The sequence below is a fragment of the Octopus bimaculoides genome, chromosome 2 (assembly GCF_001194135.2).
Source record: "Octopus bimaculoides isolate UCB-OBI-ISO-001 chromosome 2, ASM119413v2, whole genome shotgun sequence".
NCBI lineage: Eukaryota > Metazoa > Mollusca > Cephalopoda > Octopoda > Octopodidae > Octopus > Octopus bimaculoides.
The window spans coordinates 41688737-41709466 of NC_068982.1; the positions used below are offsets into that span (position 1 = coordinate 41688737).

General features: G+C 37.1%; 1 long non-coding RNA gene across 1 annotated transcript; it reads right to left on the reverse strand.

Moving 5' to 3' along the window:
• Nucleotides 1–7659: 7659 nt before the first annotated feature.
• Nucleotides 7660–15736, reverse strand: LOC128250812 (uncharacterized). The gene is made up of 3 exons (XR_008266794.1): nucleotides 15362–15736; nucleotides 9760–9854; nucleotides 7660–7789 (listed from the first exon to the last, which is right to left on the reverse strand). It is a non-coding gene; the product is annotated as an uncharacterized LOC128250812 (long non-coding RNA).
• Between the last annotated feature and the right edge of the window lie 4994 nt (nucleotides 15737–20730).

Consider the following 20730-nt stretch of genomic DNA (forward strand, 5'->3'; position numbering starts at 1 on the left):
GAAACACATTGACAGTGATATATTAGACACACTGTATTAAATGACCGAATGGAAATGAGCCAGCAGGAGAGCCTCTGAGCGCTAGCTCGACCTGCAAGAAATAGCAGCCAAACCTCTTAAATTGTTGGTTGGGTAATGTGTCTTTAGTTCTCTGAACATTTAAGAAAAGACGAGATGTTCACGGCTGGAATGCTCCTATTAGAGTTGAACTGGGGCTTAACAACAGCCAAAAGAACCAAATGGAAAGGAAAGACGATATACAAGAGAAGAAATCACGATATTTTATATTTGTTATGTTTTATTGAGAAGTTCTAGATGTAATTTGCTTTTTGATAATAAGTTAAATAAATCTAAGAAAAATATTGGGAACGGTAAAGATTGCAGGGTTGGTCCCTTATTGAGGGTATGTAACGACCCCTTAAATCTAGTATGCATGTTAATATTTGCATATAGTGATCAGGCGTTGACTGAACACTATTCAATTTTTTTTTCTCCGTGTTTTTCTCCTTGTCTCCGTATTCTTTCTGTTGAAGAGCGTAGCTCGAAACGTCAAAGACTTTCCGTATTCCCGAGCGTCATACTAATATATACTTTTGTTATTTACACCACCTGTCCTCGTCTGTTGTTATTTTTTGTATATTCTCCCATGTATATGTACAACGAAAGACTTTGATATATGCTATAGTATTATAAAATATATTAAAATGGAATACAAGAATTTCTTTTATGGCTAAAATGATTCTACCATGATAGAGCTAATTCATGTTTATGTTTATTTTGTTATTTCATGAGTTAGTTGGGGGAAGAAGGGAAGAGTAGCTACCCATGACTTCCCATATGCGTGTGACTGATACGGTCCATGCCCGGCATGGCATGAACATTTTTTTAGTCAGAAGAGAAGGCAGTGTCTAAGATCTTTTGATCCTTAAGAAGTTTTTTGAGGCTGGTAGGAGAGAGAGAGTCGAAGCTGTCTTCCACCTGAATATCTGGCTCAAGTGCTCGCAACAGAACAGTTTCTATTAAAGACACAGTGTCAATAGACTTTGTTCACTCTAGCGACAAATTGACTGATTCATCTTACTACTGAAGTATGCTATAACATGATTTGAACTTAGAACGTTACATTTTTATAGTTCAATCAATCCACCGCCCTGGACGAGTATACTCTTTTTTTATCGATCTCGAAAGAGTAAATAAAGAAAGATGTTGACTCTGGCGAGATTTAATGCGTGCGCGCGTGTGTGTGTGTGTGTGAGAGAAAGAATGAGAGAGAAAATACCGTGAGGAATTGATTCTCGATTCGTCAGTGTTGTTTTGTCTGAATGCTTGCAATTTAGTGAATCTTGTTAAAGCAGTGGTTTGCAGTCAGACTCCATATGACCATTGGGGACCCATATAAGATTTTTTGTTAAAATTTATGAGCAATAAATTGCGTATACTTCTACAATACACCAAATATTGTTTTGCTAATAATATTTAATAATAAAAATACTATAGAACATTTTAAACATTGAATGGCTCCATTGAATGGCTCCATTGAGGGTCCATCAGAGTGAAATAAGAATCAAGGGGGCCCAGTGGCGTCTCGTAGATAAAATTAGTGGGGATGCTGCTTTAGAAAATTGTTAGCCGTTGTTTTAATATTGTCTAAGAGGAAACAAACATATAAAAAGAAAATTTATACATAAACTTCATCGGTTCGCGTTTTAGCCCCTGCTGGGTAGTGTGTTTAATCTGTTCACTCAACACCGCTTCGAATTCCCCCTTGTTTTTCAAATATCCCACTTCAATCACAAAATAAACGGGGGAATGAGCCCTATTTTTCAAGTCCTGGCAGCAACACTGAAGCTGGAAGCAGGATAATAATCTAATTCTACACTTTATTGCATTCAAGAGTATAAACACATTTTTAAGCACAACACATGCGGAGTCAGAAAGAAATACTACCTTTCACCTGGCACTGTCATTCACGCAGTGCTCTCTCTCCCTAGTGTGAAGCTTCCTATCTCAAACATGTGAGCATGCGCACAACAGCCAAACTCTGCGTTACTGGAAGTGTGAAGTGCACAGTTCTATACAAGGACTTATGTATTTTTTCTATAAACTAGGGGATGGCTACTGGCATTAAGCTTAACGATTATATAATGTACAAGTATAAAGAAAGAATTAAAGCAAAAAAGGACTCATTATATTGAATGTTATCAATAATATCGAGTGGAAATAGGGGGTGCTGCAGTTCCTATACTCGAGCCAACACTGAAGGGGTCCATAGATAAAAAAAAAAAGTCGTTGAGAACTAGTGTTAAAGGCATTTAAAGACCAGATGATGATGTTAGACTGGGCAGCGCGCCACCCTTTATGGGTCTCACATCTGATGGCATAGACATTTAACCAGAATTAGAATTTAGATTTAGATGCATCATCATCATCGTTTAACGTCCGCTTTCCATGCTAGCATGGGTTGGACGATTTGACTGAGGACTGGTGAAACCGGATGGCAACACCAGGCTCCAATCTAATTTGGCAGAGTTTCTACAGCTGGATGCCCTTCCTAACGCCAACCACTCAGAGAGTGTAGTGGGTGCTTTTACGTGTCACCCGCACGAAAACGGTCACGCTCGAAATGGTGTCTTTTATGTGCCACCCGCACAAGAGCCAGTCCAGGGGCACCGGCAACGATCTCGCTCGAAAAACCTCATGTGTCACTCGCACAAGAGCCAGTCCATGGGCACTGGCAACGATCTCGCACGAAAGATATCATGTGTCGCCCGCACATGAGCCAGTCCAGGGGCACTGGCATATAAAAGTATATTTAAAGTATGATGTAGCATACATGATATAGTGAGCCAAAAGAAATTTTAACCTGCTGGAACTTGAGCCATAATGTGAAGAAAAGTCAATAATTTTAATGACAATTCATGTCAAAGAAAGCAAGGGAAAGAACTTCTGAATTTTAAAAAATTGATTGAAAATGAAGTGGAGATATGCAGTGAGGAGTATAGTTTAACCAGTGCCAGATTTAACTACAGGATTTTCAAACTGAAACAAAGAGCCTCAAAATCTAGGGGTCCTCCAGCCAAAGGATATATTTTTGACAGTCATAGGCTTGTTGGAAAGAGCTCCTCAAGTGTAATACACTTGAGCCTCTCTTCTTCTAAATCTGGAATGGGGTCTAACACATATCTATCTGATCTTAGAATGTAGTTTTTTAGTTAAAATTATTCACTGATTAGACAATTTAATATTACAACATCTAAAAAAATTCACAGGGATGCCTTCTACATGAAGAACATGTAGTTAAATGTGGGTTGACATACTTGATGGTATAAACCTAAGAATTTTTAATCAATTGAAATTACACCCCTAACCAGAAAAAAGGTCATTAATCATTGACCACATGTTGCTAATGTAATGCTAGCTTGGTAAAAATCAACAGTATAATCAAATACACATCTGTAACTGAATGTCAACATTTTCAGATGAACCTTGTGGTACCTCCACGCAAATATTTCATGACATCTATTTCAATTTTGTGCTTTCCACAATTTATAGGGGTATTGATAGTTTTTGATTTTAAGAAACATGAACTCAGCCAAGTTGAAATCCTGATTATGCCCATAAGATGTTGTTTAACCTTGACCATGCAGACTTATCAAAAAATTACAGTTGTAAACATTGTCTTTTTAGAAGAATCTAGGGGCTACATCACACAGACTTATTATTATTATTTTTTCTTCCACATTGAATTATTTTTCTCTTCAGAATGCTACGGGTAGTACCAGTCTACATTGTTTACCAGTAGCGGTACTAACACATAGCGACCTGACTAAAATCTTTCACACGGACTTATTATTATTTTTTTTTTTTTTTCACTGTGTGTAATTCAGTTCTGAGTTAGAGTTCCAGACAATGTTTTTCTTCAGAATCTTTTTTCAATAGAATTTATATATTTTTCACTGTATATATATTATCTTTCAGTAGTTCAAATCCTACATCGGGGTTTTTTAATATTTTTCACTGTGTGCTCAAATCCTTCTTCAAATTTTTCACTGGGTGTAGTTGTTGTATCTTCTTACACTGTGTCGTGTCTTATCTGCCACTGCATGTAGTTCAATGACACCATTATACAGTGGGAGGTATCCTCATCACCATTGATATAACGACACTGGAGGTATCCTCGTTGCCACTGATATGTCCCACATTATGATGACATATTTTGTTGTCTGTGTGACTGGCCTGAACAGCATACCTCATTGACTGACACTGCCTGCTGTGTCTGTCCATTATTTATCAGTAGTAGAACAGCCTACTTCCTACTTGGGAGTGTCCGCCAAAACACATACACACATACACACATACAAGCACATACATACGTTCATACATACATGCATACATACATGCATACATACATACGTACATACATACATGCATACATATATATGATGGGCTTCTTTCAAGTTCTGTCTACCAAATCCAATCACAAGGGTTTGGTTGGCTCACCTGGATCTATAATAGAAGACACTTTCCCAAAGTGCCACACTGAGTTTGAACTTGAAATGGTATGTTTGGGGACTGAACTTCTTAACCATGCCGCCATACCTGAGCCTATAATGTGTGTGTGTGTGTGTGTGTGAGTGTATGTATGTATGTATGTATGTATTGTATATATGTATATATGTATTGTATGTATGCCTGTATGCATGTATTGTAAGTATGTATGCATGTATTGTATGTATGCATGCATATATATATGTATGTATATGTATGTATGTATATGTATGTATGTATATGTATGTATGTATATGTATGTATGTATGCATATATAATCAACTACATGTGTTTTGAGACAGAAAAAGTAGACTTCTACAACTTTTTAGTAAGATACAAAATAAATGACTGAACTGGTTTAGACATATCATAAGAATGGATAAGGTAACTGAATGCTATAAGAAGATGGTTGTTGATGCCAAAACAGAAGCAGAATAAGAAAGGCTTTGAAAATAATCTCTTTTCTATCAATGAAATAGTGGTTCCTCAAATTACTCTGCATTGTATTGTAGATGCTATCTATGATGCGAACAATGACAGCACCACGAAAATTAATTAAGTTGCCTCTATAACAGAACTTATCTGCTGCTTTCAGTGAATTATCAAAGAAGCTGGTTGATTTATTAGCAAATGTGTTTTAAATGTGTAAATTAATTCTATATAATAAGGAGTGTCTAATATCCCATACTGTTAATCTGCTATAAATGGTAGCTAAATCTACCTCATATCACAGCATGTTGTCTTAAGAGAAAATATGTTAAATAATGTTCTTCTAGATATAGGCACTGGTCTGGTTATAGGTGCAAGCATGGCCTTCTGGTAAGAAGCTTGCTTCCCAACTATGTGGTCTTGGGCTCAGTCCTACTGTGTTGCACCATGGACAAATGTTTTCTACTATAGTCCCATGCCAACCATAGTGTATTTTGTTAGTGTATTTTGGAGATGGAAATTGAAAGAAACCTGTCGTATATTATATACATATATATATATATATATATATATATATATATATATCATCATCATTTGATGTCTGTTGTCCATGCTGGCATTGGGTGGACTGCTGTATAGCTGGATGCCTTTCTCGATGCCAACCACTCTGAGAGTGCAATGGGTGTTTTTATGTGCCACCGGCATGGGTGCTATTTGTGTGACACTGGCATCTGCCATGACTATGATTTTGCTCAGCTTGATGGGTCTTCTTCTCAAGCATGACAAAGGTCTGAGGCCCAACACTCAAAAGGAACTCAGCCACTTTGCCTCTGGTGTGTGTGTGTGTGTGTGTGTGTGTGTGTTTGTTTGTGTTTGTCCACCATCACTGCTTGTTGGTTTGTTTACATCTCCATAACTTATCAGTTTGGCAAGAAGAGACAATAGAGTAAGAACCAGGCTTAAAAAATAAGTATTGGGGTTTCACTAAACCCTTCAAGACAGTGCCCCAGCATGGCCACAGTCCAAAAGACTGAAACAAGGAAAATATATAAGATACCATGTCTGAATAACGAGGGGATGGTTATGGCTGGAAGGGCTCTGATCATATGACTACAATGTGGTTAAACAACAACAACAATAATTGTTTTCAAAAGGGTTTCAATGAAAAGCAATTGGCTGTTGATGTTGTTGTTTAAACCTAGTTCATATTTGAATCAAGAGACATCATCATCATCATTGTTTAGCGTCCGCTTTCCATGCTAGCATGGGTTGGAAGATTTGACTGAGGACTAGTGAAACCAGATGGCTACACTAGGCTCCAATCTGATTTGGCAGAGTTTCTACAGCTGGATGCCCTTCCTAACGCCAAACACTCAGAGAGTGTAGTGGGTGCTTTTACGTGCCACCGGCACGAAGGCCAGTCAGGTGGTACTGGCAACAGCCACGCTCAAAATGGTGTATTTTACGTGCTACCTGCACAGGAGCCAGTCCAGCAGCACCGGCAATGATCTCGCTCGAATGACTTTTCACGTGCCACCGGTACAAGTGCCAGGACGGCGACGTTGGTAACAATCACGCTCGAACAGTGGTGCCATCACGCAAAGTCATTTCAGGTGAGACTGTTTCTTCTCTTTTCAGACAGTGTATTTGGTATCACAATATAACCATAAATGAAGGTGCATGGCTCAGTGGTTAGAGTGTTGGGCCACAATCATGAGGAGGTGAGTTAGATTCCCTTTTTCATGGCACTGAAGTCATTCAAGTGAAAGGCAAAGGCCGATATAGTTTGGCACCAGCAACATTGCAACTGATTTCTACAGCCGAGTGACCTGGAGCAACGTGAAACAAAGTGTCTTGCTCAAGAACTTAACACAGCCCGGTCCTGGAATCAAACTCACTACTTCATGATTGTGAGCCCAATAGTCAAATCATCGAGCTATGATGCATAAATGCTTGCATGTATGTATGAATGTATGATAAGCTCTGAAGAGCAAGAATCAATCATGATAAGAATAGTAGAAAAGATAGAAAAGGAAGAAGTCAACCGAACAAGCGGTTGTAGTATGTTAGTGATTGAAGACTTCTTAATAAACTGGACAGCTTTTGTTGTGCAGTCTATAATATTTGTATGTAAAGAGCTGCATAGTTACATAGTGGAAACTTTAAAAAATGTATATATATGCTGAATTGAAGAAGTCTTGTCACTTTAGCTCCTAAATACACAAATAAACAAAATTTAATTAAAATGACTACTTTCAGACACAAGTATACTTGACAAGTACATTAGAAGTTACAAGTTAATTATATACATTACTGTTCAGATAAGAAAAAAAAAAATTTAATTAGACTCAACTTAATTAGAGAAAGCCTATATTACATCAGACTTAAATACAAAGAAGCCATACACCTCAATAGAAGTAGCAGCAGCAATAGTAACAATAGTAGTAGTAGTAGTAGCAGCAGCAGCAGCAGCTATAGTAACAATAACAGTAGATGTAGTAGTAGCAGCAACATGAGTAGTAGTAGTAATAGTGGTGGTGGTGGTGGTGGTGGTGGTGGTAGTAGTAGTAGTAGTAGTAGTAGTAGCAGCAGCAGCAGCAGCAGCAGTAGTAGTATTGTCCCTCAGTCATTCCATACTTAGATAAATTGTAGTCTTTAGCTATCTATGGAACCTTACCTGTTTATCCTAATGAAAATCTTTGTGGTCGCTGAACTTGTTAGGAATAAAAATGAAATCACCTCTATGTCACACCATGCCATCTTAGAAAGGAGAAGGATGTACTGAGTTGTGTTTTTCCTAGATACACTATGCCTGAAAAGTAAATGGGATGGTCATCACCAGAATGCTTTTGATCATGTCTGCTCAATCAGGGCCGACCTAGGGTAAAAACAACAGCAACAACAACTTTGCTGACTTTTAATTTTGTTGAAGATTCGTTAAAGCTTTCTTACAATTCTGACATGACATGAGAAACATTAAACCCTTAGCATTCAGATTACTTTGTCAAATGTAATGCTTAATGATTCACATTGTTTTGAATTTATCATGCATTATTTCATAGTTTCAAGATTTTAAAGATGTAATTATTTCTAACATGACATTGTTGAGTAGGTATGAGGGGCAGACCTAATCAGTTTGAAAGTAAAACAATTAGAATATTTGGGTCAGGTATCACCAGTTCAAATGCTAAAGGTTAAGTTAATTTGAAGGTCTTGTTTGACCTTAGAAAATTTTACTATTGCTTTTATTAATGTCTTTTCAATAAGTGGTTAGCACTAACGAGCAAGGATTAATCAGTAATAAGCAAAGCTGAATAAATTATTAACAACATAATTTCAGTTGTTTACTCACCAGACCATTATTGTGTAAAAGCTCAGCATTTTGGATTTTAGTTTCATAGGAACAATTACCAGTGAACTGGTAAACTTTGGAATATACTTAGATATTATTTATAAGCATATTGATTTCAAATTTTGACACAAGGCCAGCAATTTTGGAAGAAAGAGCTAAATTGATTACATTGGCTCCAATGCTCAACTGGTACTTATCTTATTGACCCTGAAAGGATGAAAGGCAAAGTCGACCTTCATAGCATTTGAATTCAGAACATAAAGACAGCTGATACGCTACAAAGCATTTTGTCCGGCATGCTAATAATTCTGTCAGTTTACTGCCTTATTATCTATAAGAATGGAGGCACAATGGCCCAGTGGTTAGGGCAGCGGACTCGCGGTCATAAGATCGCGGTTTCGATTCCCAGACCGGGTGTTGTGAGTGTTTATTGAGCAAAAACACCTAAAGCTCCACGAGGCTCTGGCAGGGGATGGTGGCGAACCCTGCTGTACTCTTCCACCACAACTTTCTCTCACTCTTTCTTCCTGTTTCTGTTGTGCTTGTAATTCAAAGGGTCAGCCTTGTCACACTGTGTCACGCTGAATATCCCCGAGAACTACGTTAAGGGTACACGTGTCTGTGGAGTGCTCAGCCACTTGCACGTTAATTTCACGAGCAGGCTGTTCCGTTGATCAGATCAACTGGAACTCTCGACGTTGTAAGCGACGGAGTGCCAACAACAAATTTATAAGAATATTGGTACATGTATTGTTCTTTCGGTACCTCTTTCTTTTTAACTCTTGAACATCAGAAGCCTTCTGAGCATTGAATTGAAACTTAGTTGATCTGAACCCTCAATATTTGGATTTCACTGTAGCAGAAGTGATTTACACTGTCATTATGTGAGATGTTTTCATTTTGACTCGTCTAGGCTTAAATAGCCATAAAACAGCTCCACAAGCTCTTTTCGTTTCAGCAGTTGCATAACCTCGTGATTAAACAAACCATTGTTTGTATTGGTCGGCTTCCAGCTGTCCAATTGCATTGGTACAACAGTTTATTTTTCCTTACACAAGAAATTAATCACCAGCCCTGGGAGCCTCTTATTCCCTATATGAATGGCAGTTCTCAACTGTCCTAGGTCTTTGGCACTTGCCACTGACCACACATGCATCTCGTCTCAATCAACAATATCCTGACACCAGCCAGCCTCCGCTCTCATCATCTCCATCAGATGCTTGTCTACATCATTGCTGTATGAAAACTACACGACCAACAGACCAATCACCTGCCTCTACATCACCAACAGAACGTCAACTATGTCTACAACATCAACAGTCCAGCCCGACCACGAAGTTCTCACACATCTTTGTTGTAACCTATTGTGTTATGTTAATTCATGTATGGCAGTCATTGTATTTTATAATGGAGAATAAAATGTCACTTACCAGTTCATTTCATCTCAAGTTATATATCCATTTCAACATTTTCCTTATTAACCATCTTCGTTATATCACCATCTTGTAATCTTATCTTCCTCTTACTGGATGAAAAAGAGGAGGATAAAAATGAAACCTCAATAAACACATCAAAACATGAAGCTCTTCTCTGAATGTAGTGATAAATTGAATGTCAAACAATAGTTATTTATCAATAAGTCAAATGTTATTTGCAGTATGTCTGAATACTACAACATTCTTTGCCCAACAAATGTGAAATAATATTTTTAATATTTTTTTATCTATTTATTTAAAGGACTTGATCTCATACCAACATCTTCATATCTTCTGCTTTAGGAGAGCCTGAAAGTGAGAGGGTCAGTAGTTTCTCATCCTTAAAATGATTAATTAAAACAAAGAACAAGTAAAACATTTATCAATTTCTAGTCTAATCAGTGAGTCTCATAAAAGGTTGTTTTCTCATTGAATGAATGTTTAATTGACTAAGTAAATAAATTAGGAAATTACAGAACATGCCTGAAGACTGTGCCTGGAGGCATTAATGTGAAAATACAATCCAACACTTATGAGAAAGCCAATACTTTATCTGAGAAACTTATGAGTCATCTTGCAACACCGATTTTATGACTACCGGTTTATTATTCTGTCAATTAAACTAGATAATAGATAATAGCCAAACATTGATTATCAGAATATTTATCAGATTTTCAGCTAGTTAGTCCAGTGTTGACCGTTAGATTCTCAGCCAGACTCACAACCCATTAAACTAAATGCCAGGAAGTCCAATACTTACAACAAACAGTGCTGATTAAATGTACAAAATTTTAGATTTGTCTAGTTCTGATTTCTGAATCCTGATTAGATACATTACCATCAACCAAATATCAAAAGTCAAAAGCTGAAACATTTACTATGAATTTTATTTATTTATTCATTCTCCCTTTTCCCCTTCTAAAACATAATGATTCATTCATATTCTTTTTGAACTTCCACGAGCAATCTTATTTTCAGTTATGCATTTAATTTTTCTATGACCTTTAAACTCTCATTGGATATTCTGTTTTGCTTATAGTTTTTTGCTTAAATTTCCTACAATTTAGCTTTGCCAATTATATTTAAAATTAGAAATAATTAGCCAAAATGAATTACAGTTGAATGTAAAAGAAATTATTGGTTTCTTAAATCATCTTGGGAAACGAATGTATGGAATTTAATAACTTTTGAAAATGCACAATTAGATTTCTTCCTTATATTTTTGTTTTTCTTTTCAAGAATATTTACTCAGTAATTAAGAACAAATTCTGCTTTGGATAAGTTAATGAGACATTTTAAACTGCCAGGTTTGACAGAAAAAAACTCTACTTGAAACACCATTAAAATGTAAAGTGTATTTTAAAAGCAAGAAATATATATCAGATTCACTTAACATGATTTTTGTATTTATTTATTTTTCAACTATTCATTGTCTTCGTAGACATTGAAGTGCTATTGCTATCTCAGAAACTGTTCAAGATTTGAAAGACTGAATATCTGAACTATGAACTTTTGATCCAATACCTGAATTTCTGACATCACTTTACCGTGAAAAATTATATTACATGAAGGATGTACTGAAATTAGTGCAAAAGTGGACATGACTTTTTTTATTAACTGGCATAAGTTGTTAAAATTGCATATGTTGGTAAAACAACTGTGCCTCTGTAGTAATTTTTTTGTCCTTTTCTTTATCACAAGTATATAGGTTACAAGCAGGAGTAATATGCCATCATTAAGTCCTTGACAAGAAGTGGTGCAAGCTGTCCATCATTCATAGAAAGGTCTCCTGTGAGACCTTTTCTACCCCTGTTTCTAGGCACATACAATCTGTCAGTATCGTTTTTGGGGCTGGAGCTCCTTACTGTTATCATCATCATCATCATCATCCTCATTCTTATTATAATTGATGATGTTGTTGTTGTATTTGTTATTTAGTGCCATTTCTTCTTGCTCTCTACATTCTGAGACCAAATCCCACTGAGGACAACTTTGCCAGAACTTATGAGGCTTGTTAGCATTTGTAGACAATATGAAGGTGTTAGTTGTATGTTTTTTTTTTTTCATGAGGCTAGAAGTTGTAACAATGTAGTCATTCAGACCTGAAGTATGAAATGAAGTGAGTACAATTTATTGTGGACAAATTCACTTTCATCAAAAGAGTTTAATGAATTATTAACAAAATGTATTTGAGTTTGTCCCCACAACCACTTCACAACCAGTGTTGATTTGTTTATATCTCAATAACTAAGCAGTTTGGCAAAAGAAACTGATAGAATAAATAGCAAGCTTAAACTAAGTACTGGGGTTGATGCACTTGGCTAAACGTTTCAAGGTGGTACCCCTCCATGGTTGTAGTCCAATGACTGAAACAAGCGAAGGATAAAAGATAGAATGAAACAGATAAAGAGTTTAATTCTAAATCAATCATATATTAAACGGTGATGATTCAATTCTGCTCAATAAATCAATGAAGCAAAGAACCTAAAACTGTACCAATGTTATAATTTAATGTTAATGTTTTACCTTTAAAACATCAGCCACCATCCCTCCCATCATCTCCACCACAGGAGTAGTCAAAAATGCTTTGCTGTTTCAAGTATTCCATCATCCTCAAGCACAACAGAGCTTTTGATCATATTTGTTAATCAATAACTACATATCTCTAGAAAAAAAAAATGTCTTTGAACCTCGTAAAAAAAAAAAAAAGAAAAGAAAAATTGATTGAATCAATATTAGTTTATTACTGGTATTTATTTTATCAATACCAGGGTATGATGAAATAGATAGTAATTCCACTTAGACATACAGACATTTGTATCTTCTATCTTTTACTTGATTCATTCATTGGACAGTTGCCATGCTGGAGCACTGCCTTAACGTATTTCGTTGAACAATTTTTTTTTGAAGTTTGGTACATATTCTATCAGTTTCTTTTGCCAAACTGCTATGTTACAGGGATGTAAACAAACCAACACTGCTCATCTAGCAGTGGGGAGGAGGTGATAAGTACAAAGACACACACACACACCTACACACACATGCGCACACACCTACACACACATGCACACACACCTACACACAAGTGCACACACACACATGTGCACACACATGCGCACACACATACACACAAGTGTACACACACATTTAATATATATGATGGGCTTCCACACAGTTTTTGTCAACCAAATTCACTCACAAGGCCTGGGGCTATAGGAGAAGAACACTTGCCCAAAGTACCACACACTGGGACTTGACCCAAAACCATGCAGTTGCAAAATGAGTTTATTAACCACACAACTCTACCTGCACCTATATGCAGCCATACCTGTCCTCTAGAAAAAAAAATCTCTTTGAACCTTATCAAAAGAATATACTGCACCAGTTCTAGTTGACTACTGATATATATTTTACTGATAATAAGGGATGATGAAGTAAATGGCAATTCCACAGAGACAGACATTTTTATGACAGTTTATTTCATTTTTTGCCTTCTCACTTGGGCTTCCAATGCAAAAATTACTTTAGAGCAAGACTAGACATATATTTGAATTTATATTCAATTTCCATTTAGAACTGGCTGAGAAATATATATTTACACTAGAAAATGTAAACACATGCAAACATTCGATTTTTGTTTTTTTTTCTTGAAAACAAATATTGAATATAATTTTATCAAACCCATTACCCTATTGCTTACATAAATAGAAATAATGACGACAATGTTTTGATAACGATTTTAGCTGATGCATAAATCAATTTAGTAAGAAATTGATGTTTATTTAATTGTATACTATAATGTTATTTAGCTGTACATCAACTCAAAATGAAGAGCTACATGATCAAAAAAGTGTTACAGCTGTTTTCAATCCAACGTTTTTTCAAGCATTGTGTAATTCAGACTACATTATTCAATGTGTCTTATTATTTTTAATGATTGCATGTGATTGAGGGAGAGTTGGTCACTATTTCTAGCAGAATGAGTTACCATGTAGAGCAGTCATGGGCAAACTGTATCCTGCAGGACTTTCTGAATGGCACACCTAATGAAAAATTACCTTGAATATTTTTGTAGTGCAGTCTGCCTAATGATGAGTCATGTTTCATGCAGCTTGCTTCTCAAAAAAGGTTGCCTGTGCTTGATGTAGAGGCTCTATATAAGAACAAAGGGGACAAAAGTGACTGCAATAACTACTGAGGCATCTCACTGTTAAGCATCATTGGGAAGGTCTTTGCCCACGTGACCCTAAACATGCCACAGAAAATCATTGAGAGGGTATACCCCAAATCTCTGTGTGGTTTCAGATCAAAACGTTCCACCATCGACATGACCTTCTCTCTCTGACAGCTACAGAAGTGCTGAGAGCAAAGGCAGCCACCCTTTATCGCCTTCATCGATCTCACAATGGCTTTTGACCTAGTTAGTAGAGATGGCCTGTTCAAAATCCTTGCCAAAATTGGCTGTCCCCCAAGACTCTTCAGGATTGTCCAATCATTTCACATGGACATGAAAAGCCTTGTTCAATTTGATGGCTCTTTTTTGGAGGCATTCAACATATGTAGCAGCATGAAGTAGGGCTGTGTGCTTGCCCCCAACCTGTTTGGCATCTTCTTTTCAGTCATACTGAAACATGCATTTAGGACATCAACTGATGGTGTTTACCTCTACACCAGATCAAATGGCAAACTATTTAGTCTGTTGAGGCTGAAAGCAAAATCCAGGGTGCACCAGGTACTTGTCAGAGAAATGTTGTTTGCAGATGACACAGTACTGACAGCACACTCTGAAGAGCAAATGCAACATCTTGTGGACAAAATTCCAAAGGTCTGTCAGGAATTCAGTCTGACTATCAGTCTGAAGAAGACCCAAGTAATGGGCCAAAGCTTCAAGCAGCCCCCCCCCCCCCCACCATCACCATCAACAACTACAAGCTGGAGCTAGTCCATCAATTCACCTATCTCAGCTCTACCATTGCTGATGACCTCTCCCTGGACCCTGAGATCAACAGGCAAATCAGACAAGCATCCTCCACATTTGCCAGGCTCACAAAGAGAGTCTGGGAAAATAGAAAAACTGGCTGCTAACACCAAGACTGCTGTCTATAAGGTGTACTTCCTTAGTACGCTACTTTATGGCAGTGAGATGTAGAGCCTTTACTCTAGATAGGTGCGATGTCTCAATGTCTTTCACCTTCATAATCTGAGACGCATCTTGGCTATCTGGTGGCCCGACCACATCACCAACACCAAAGTCCCCAACTGAGCCAAGATACCCAGCATATTCACCCTGCTCCAGCAGTGTTGTTTGTGCTGGCTCAGTCATGTACATTGCATGGTGGATGGAAGGATCCCCCAAAGACCTCCTGTATGGGGAATTGGCCACTGGCAGAAGGGCATGAGGACAACCTCATCTTTGTTTCAAGGACGTCTGTAAGAGGAATATGAAGTCACTTGATTTGGATGCCCTGTAATGGGAGGAGGTTGCAAATGATCACCCACACTGGAGACAAATACTGTGAAAGGGGACAAAGAGAACAGAAGGAAAGCAGGAACTCACCACTAAAGAAAAAGCACACTTGACAGAAGGAAAAACCAGTAGCGTTGGCAGAGACCTCTTTCAAATGCAGTTACTGTATGTAAGACTGTCACTCCTGTGGGGGGCCTATACAGCCACAACAGACACTGCATTGCCATGAGCAGCGGACACGATTTCTTCAGGTGCAGATCCATGGCCTCTTGAGACTGACGGAAGCCTACTATATAGTTCTTAAAATAAAACAATTTTTTTTTTCATATATATATATGACTATATTTTCATAATCAAATGACAGACAGTATCTTACTTGTTGGCTTGAAATAGTTTAGTATCTAAAGTATTTGATTTGTATTGATCTCTTAAATAGTCAACAACTTTTCAAAAGGTCCCTCTCCAACAACCTGTCTTCATACTGATGACATAAATGTAGTTGTTGTTTGTGATAACAGCTGTTATCATTTAATGGTAGTTAGGTAAATAAAATAAAAAATAATAAACAGAAAATTTGACACTAAAAAATAGAAGAAAGCTAAATAACTATAATCATTCTATTTTTTGAATTGACCTGCATCCAGTCAGCTTTTACAACAATTTGACAACTTAATTATTATTTTATGTAAATATATAAGCTATTTGCAAAACAGGAGACAGCTCCGTCTAAAAATATTATTATCCAAAATATGCCAAAAGCAACATTTTGGTGATTCTTTATTGAATTGGTGAACAACCAATCAATTAATAAATAAATATAAGATAAATAAACTCTTTCTCAATCAATTAATTACAGTTATTTATTATCTTGTAGCAATAAAGGAGATTAGTAAGTAAATAATTGGAACAGGTTATATATTCACACATTTCTATACTGTCAATAATACAGCGATGAAGATGTTTCTAAATTCTACTGGAGAACAAAATGTGATATCAATCATACACAATTTTATTGATGTGAGATGAATGCTTACTGAACTAATCTCCTTATTGTTATTGCTCATAATATTGTAATGCCATATATATTGTTATAACTGTTATTGTTCATGAGATATTTATATTTTAGTCAGTTTTGATCAATTTGATTTTTTGTAATCGGAGAATCTAATTGAATGATTTTGATGGAGTCCAACAGTAGTTAACATACTAGATATTGTTTAGATTTATTTCCTTATATCAGAATGTTTCTGGAGCCAGTCTGTTTCAGATTGCCAACATATTCTTTGAAGTTATTGAATTAACCAAAACACGTGAATTTGTATCAAGAATAAGAACTTTATCTAGTAGATCTTTACATAATTTAACATTTATTTTACAAAGCATTCATAGATTAAATAAGTTTGATAACCTGGAACACATTGACTGCATGTTACTCTTTTCTGTGGTACATGTTATGACCTCATTATATAAACTTCATAATTTTTTACAAAAATTTTGGAACATAATCATTAGATTTGTCTCTCTTAATTTGAACAATTTTTTTTTTTTTGCTTACTTGTTCACTAATGCTTTCTTTCATTCAAAGTTTGGTGGAGCTAAGTAAATCTTAAATTATCAACTGATGAAAATGTATTACATATGATGTTTATTAAGTTATTCATTTAATACTATGGCCCAATTTATGATATGCAATATACCTCATAATGCTCACTGCTTGAAAATACTTGCTTATGTCTGGGTTTCATAGATCTATAATAACCTCAGAAACCCTTCAGAAATAGAATATTTCAGCTATAAGCTGAGCCTTGTCCCCTAGCATAAAGCCAGCTCCCACTCTTCCTTGGAGTTCATAGCCTTATGAGCTGCATGGTGACCTCACTAGTGTTGGTGGTATGAAAAGTGAATCCAGTACATGCAATAAAGTGATTGGTGTCAGGAAGGCCATCCAACTGCAGAAATAATGCCAAAGCAAAGCAGACATTGGAGTACAATACAGTCTTTGGAACCATCAGATCCTGTGAAACCATCCAATCCATGCCAGCATGGAGCATAGATGTTAAACAACGACAATGATGATAAGGATGATGAGAGAGCATTTGATGGGATTCCTTGTGACATTTAATCTGGCTTCTTGTGTTCTGAGTTCAAATCCCACTGGAGTCAACTTTGCCATCCATATTTCTAGGATCAATAAATAAAGTACCAGCCTAGAGCTGTGGGCATACAGAATCATTTGATCATTGGATAGGATGCTTTGCAGTATTTGTCCTAGCTATTTGCATTTTGAGTACCCTGGTCTACTTGAGTGGTAGACTTAATCGTTCATGCAGTTTAATACAACCACATGGTTATTGGATGCCTTCAAAGCTATCTTAACAACATTATAGCCTCATCATGCCCCACCCAACTCCAACAAAGTAATGACAGGAGTGTATAGTATTTAGTTATTGATAACAAACCACAGCATATATAGATTAACATTAGGCCCCAAACCTTTCGGGTACCAGGGTGATTGCCTACTGTGCATTAAAACAGCAATGGGTGAATTTAGTGGAGTCTGCCCTGTTGCAAGCATTGGTCCTGGTCTCTGGTTTGAAGATAACTTCCTCCCATCAGTCTGAGGGGTTATGGGCCTGCTCTTCCTTCCACACTGAGTGATAATAAAAAAGTCCTTTTACTATTAAGCCACAGTACTACTAAAAGTTTCCTCCAGTGTTAAGTGCAGGTATGATTGTGTAGTTGAGAAGCTTGCATTCTAACCACATGGTTTCAAGTTCAATCTCATTAAGTGGAACAGAGGGCAGGTGTCTTCTGCTATAGCCCCACGCTGACCAAAGCCATGTGGGTGGATTTGGTAAAAAGAAACTGAAAAGAAGCCTATGTATGAGGTGGTATCAAAAAGTTTCCAGACTAGTTATGTTTAATAAAATAACTTATTTACCTGAGTTTTAGTATTGTCTCCTTCAAAATAGTCACCTTGCACAGCAATACACCAGACCTGCATTTCTGCCACTTTTGAAATCTGGCCTGGAAGTTGTTTTCTGTAAGCAAGTCGAGGAATTTCTGCAATTTGATCTGGATCTTGACAATGGTGTTAAAATGGTGACCTTTGAGCTGCGTTTTCATCTTGAGGAAGAGATGGAAGTCCACAGGTGTTAAATATGGTGAGTAGGATAGGTGTGGAAGTGATACCATGTTATTTTTGGCAAGAAACTCACGAATGAGGAGAGCTCGGTGACAGGATGCATTGTTGTTGTGAAGAATCCAATTCTTTGTGCTCCACAGATCCTGTCACTTTCACCAAATGTCCTCCCTCAAATGTTTCAAAACAGTAGAACTCTTGAATGATGGTCTGGTCCTGAGGGATAAATTCTTGATGTGCAATACTGTGGAATTCAGAAGAAAATGATGAGCATGCTCTTGATTGAGCTGTGGCTCTGCCATGCCTTCTTTGGTTGTGGAGATGAAAGGCTTTTCCATTGTGACAACTGCTACTTTGTCTCAGAGTTGTACCCATAGACCAACTGCTGTCACTGGTGATAATCCTCGACATGAAGGATGGATCATCATTGGCACACTGATGGAGATCTTGACAGACTTTGAGGCGATGTTCTTTCTGCTCAGTGGTCAGCAGGTGGGGTACAAACTTAGCAGAGATACTCAGCATATTCAATTCAGATGTTAGGATTGCCTGCACAGAGTCATACAAAAGACCAACAACATCAGCAATGTTGTTGATTGTCTTCCAATGATCCTCATGCAAAAGCTGATGAATTTTCTCCACATTTCCAGGATGTCACCCGTGACAGGTCTTTCAGATCACTCATCATTTTCCAGAGACATTCTTCTGCTTTTGAAGCAGCCATGCCACTCGAAACATTGTGTATGACCTGTTGCCTCTTCGCCATAAACTTGTCAAAGCATGCTCAATACCTCTGTAACAGACTTCCCAAGTTTAATGCACAATTTCCTGTTGGTTCTTTGTTCCAACTTCTTGTCCATGCATGACAAAATTGCAGACTACAGCATACATGTGATCACAAAAATACAAATTTCACATGAGAATTAAACACAGCAATGCCAATCAGCACACTGCCTCATGAAGGTCACTGCTAGCTTTCACTGTGCATGCAACCATGTGCTGCCATCTTATGTTGTCCTACAGACCTAGTCCGGGAACATTTTGATACCACTTCGTATATAAATATATTAGTGTGTGTGTGTGTGTGTTTGTGTACATTTATGCCTTGGCGTCATGTGATGGTTAGAAAAATGAGCATCATTAACATACAAGAATGCTGTTTGCTTCTAGTCTTTCCAGGAAAAACCTGTCAAGCCATGGGGAAATATTATCTTGGTAGGAAATAAATGAGGGTTGATGACAGGAAGGATATCTGGCTGTAGAACATCTGTTTCAACAAATTTGGTCTAACCCATGCAAGCATAGAAAAGAGGACAATAAATGATGATGATGATGATGATGATGATGATGATGATGATGATGATGATGATGATGATGATGATGATGATGATGATGATGATGATGATGATGATGATGATGATGATAAGTTCTGTTGAAAAATATTGTAGTTCATAAAATGGGTACTGAACAAGAATATAAGTATGGTCTCATAGATAAGACATTTGAGTATAGAGAAGTGGAAAAGAATCTAATTCTTGTTGGCAGTTGACATTTTATCTGTCTGTTTCCTGTTGCTGCCACTTATTAATTCCTTTTATTGTTTCAAGTTAGTGAATTGTTGCTGAAATATCACATAACATCTTCTGTGGATGTCAGCAGTTGTTGTTAGCAATTCCTTCAGAAATAAACCATCAACTCTCTGGAGTTACTTCATCTTTTTGATGGTTAACCCCAGAGTAACTCTTAATGAATACACTTATGACCACTTCGTCTTTGTAAGGATATAGCTAGAACTACATTATCTAATGTATCCTTTCTTTATTTAAGATGTTAAGATATGATTTGTGGGAGATTTTCTGACAAAAATGTGAAACTGAATAAAAGAAACCTTTAGGGAAGCTCATCACATGAACTGTCCCCATAATTTAAAGGTTCTGTCTTGTTACACAGAGGTATCATGCTGGTTCTGCCTGAGAATTACATTAAGAGTACACAACTCTGTAGGATACTCAGCCACCACCACCACCACCACCACCATCATCATCATCATTTAACATCTGGCATGGGTTGGATCTGATGAGCCAAAGGATTGACTGCACCAAACTCCAGCGTCTGTTTTGGCATGGTTCATACAGCTGGAAGTCCTTCCCTAACACCAACCAGTTTACAGAGTGTACTGGGTGCTTTGTCATGGCACCAATACCCATGAGGTCACCAAGTAATTTTCAAGACACGACCTCCTCCACCCCCAACTGAATATTGAGGGTGATAGCTTTACACCAGGTGTTGAGGAGTTAAAGTATGATAGAGAGACAGT